A 3,317-nucleotide genomic window follows, 5' to 3' on the forward strand; every position below is an offset into this window, starting at 1 on the left:
CAATTTAAGTTTCTTGCACTTTAAGTTTCAGTCATTTACTTTCTTGCTCTTTAAGATTCTGCAACTTTACAATTTTGTTCTTCAATTTACTGCACTTTTCCCTTCCCCTTTACATTTACTGTCATTTAATTCTTGTTAAACACAAATCACTCAACCAAAACTTGATTCGCTTGACTAAATCACCCACTAAACTAAAATTGCTCAATCCTTCAATCCCTGTGGGATCGACCTTACTCATGTGAGTTATTATTACTTGATGCGACCCGGTACACTTGCCGGTGAGTTTTGTGTTGGATCGTTTTCCACACATCAAGTTTTTGGCGCCGTTGCCGGGGATTGAAATAGATTGACAATAATTAAGTGAAGTGGAGGTTTAGATTAAGCATTTTTCTTTTCTGTTATTCTAACTCTCACTAACACACTAACTGTTTGAGAAATTGCCTCTATTAACTCACTAACAAATTATCTCAAATAACTGAATCTAATTCTCAAGCGTGTTGTTGTTTGGTCATCCTGATTGTTTGCATATCACAGGAAATCAAGTCCCTACAGACAAAGGAGATCATGACATGAAGCCACCCCTCATTACACTCATCAAGAACAATTGTTCTTTTGACGGAAGTCCATCGGAAGATCCTCAGCAGCACATAACCACTTTTCTAAAGACCTGTAATGCAATCAGAACCGATGGTTCAGATCATGACACTTATAAAATTCTGTTATTTCCCTTTTCATTGAAGGGTGAAGCTGCACAATGGTTTGAAACTTTTCCCCAAGGAAGTATCACTAGTTGGGATGATTTGGTCATCAAATTTCTGGCCAAATTCACCTCATCCAAACAGATCATCCAGCTGAAAGAGGAGAAACATCTATTCACACAAGGGGACGAAGAACCACTCTTCAAAGCCTGGGAAAGATACAAGAGAGCAACTGATAAAGTGGGCTTCCGAGCTTTCTATGAAGGATTGACCCCAGAAACAAGAAAAGCAGTGGACTACTTCTCAGATGGCCTACTCAAAGCAACAACAAATGCTTAAGGAATTACAGACTTCAATAACAACGGAACCAACAACCAACATCCATCTGAGAAACCACATAGTGCAATCTCAGAAGAAGAAGTGGCAAATATTGAAGGAGTGAATGCGTTCAAGGACCAAAACAAACAGATGCACCATCAACCACAGCAAAACATAGAGTTGTCTGCTGCAGAGAATGCCAAATTTCCACCTTGGAGACCTCATTCTTATCTGAGAATGAGGGAACCTCAACATCAAGAACAAGGAAGTTTCCGCCAGGACAATTCTATGACCACAACCAATCAACATCCCCCAACCACTAATACCACTCAAAGCCAATATCCACAACACAGACACTCCCAAACCTATCTCAACTGGAGAAGGAGTGAGTACCAAAATCACAGACCAAGGGAATTCCATTATAACAACCCGAACTTCATAAACCATCAAAAACACCATTACAGCAATAACAACCACTACATTCCTCCACCACACCCACCCTTCCTACCTTCAACATGTCCTAACCAACCAACCTCACAAGACTCTCAGAGAATCACAAACTTGGAGATCCTAATGGAGAAAATGATGAAACATCAAGAAGAAACAACAAGGAACCAAGAGATGCTAATGAGAGGAATTGAGGAGCGGATAGCTCAATTGGCAAGGCACTTTGCAGAAATGGGTGAGAAGAAACCAAATACTTTCTTCAAAGCCAGTAAAGATAAACCAACCAATAACGAAGATGCTACAAAGAAGGAAGGATGGAAAGGGATCATAGAAGACGATGAGAAAGGAAGTACCAGTCAAGAAAGACACAACAGAGAATTCCTTCAAAGAGAGACAGAGGAGAGAACTAAAAACAAGCAGAAAATCCTCACTGGAAAATTTTCACTAGGGGATCGAGTGATGATCAATAGTCCAACCATGAAGGTATCCCCACAGTTGCATGATCACTACATCGTGACTAAGATCCTTCCACAAGAATCTATAGAAGTCATCAAAGAGGAAACCGGAAGGAAGTTCACAGTGAAGACAGACAAGCTAAGGCACTGTGATTTTCGACCTCCATGATAAGCAAAAATGAAGATGTCAAGCTAATGACAATAAAAGAGCGCTTGTTGGGAGGCAACTCAACCTGAGGTAGTTATCTTTTTCATAGCTTTTCAATAAAAATGTTGAATAATTTGTATGCATTGCAAGGAGCTAAGTTTGGTGTTGCACACCAAAACAATTTGAGGGAGAATGAAAACTTCTAAGTTTGGTGTTCCACCAAAAATATCATTTAAAAACACATTCTCACCTCTTGCATGATTCTAGCTCCAAGCAATCAAACACATTATTCAACTGTTGAATTGTTTTCTAGCTTTTATCTCATTAACCTTTAGCAAGGATATATGGTTTCAAATATGGTTAACTTAATATATCTGAGACAGTGGCATAACAATTAAGTTTGGTGTTCACACACCAAAATAAATCCTGAAACCACACTCAGTTATGCTTACTAACCATATAATCAAGGGCTTGAGAAGCAAGCAACTTTGAGGATTATGCAGGACAAGAGTCAATAATTGAAGACATTATGCATCTTAACTCAAAGAGGACACAACAGAAGGAAAAATCAAAGAGCTGCAACTTCAAAGGTTGTATCTGAACTTAATCCATGCTGTTGTGTGATGTTTTGAATTTGGGAACCTTTGTATGTCTTGCTAAAGTGTTCATCTAGTTGCAAGTGAAACAGCTAGAAAGATGATAAGTCTGCATAATGCTTGTTATCCATCACTTAGTTTAAGTTTGGTGTTGTGATGACAAGTCATCATATACCCATTTTTCAAGCTTATTTCACTTGTTTTGTTAGCATTTATGCACTTTCTTGCATCCTAAGTAAGTGATTTGGAGTGAAATTGCATAACTTCTCTAAATCAAGCAACCACTATGAAATTAATGTTAAATCATGAGGTTTAAGCTAATTTTAATTGCATTTTAATTGATTTATAAGCCTCTTGAATTTAGTGATACTTTGAGTGGTTGTTTGGTTTATTGTAGGTGAAGAAAAGAAAAGAAAATGAAAAGCGTGGCCTAAGAAGCGTGACACAAGAAAAGGAAAGCGTGGCCAAAGAAGAGAGAAGCGTGCCGCAACCAATGGGGGAAGCAACATTGCCCTCCACAAGGGAAGAATGCCCTCTAGGAGAGCAACATTAGGTGACCAAGCGAGAATAGGCAACTCTGCCCTGCCCACTCCAAGGGCAGAGCACAAAATGATGCCTTGGAGCCAAGAGAAGGAGAACATTGCCCTGCCCTTGT

Source organism: Arachis stenosperma, chromosome 9, assembly GCF_014773155.1.
Source record: "Arachis stenosperma cultivar V10309 chromosome 9, arast.V10309.gnm1.PFL2, whole genome shotgun sequence".
NCBI classification, from domain to species: domain Eukaryota; kingdom Viridiplantae; phylum Streptophyta; class Magnoliopsida; order Fabales; family Fabaceae; genus Arachis; species Arachis stenosperma.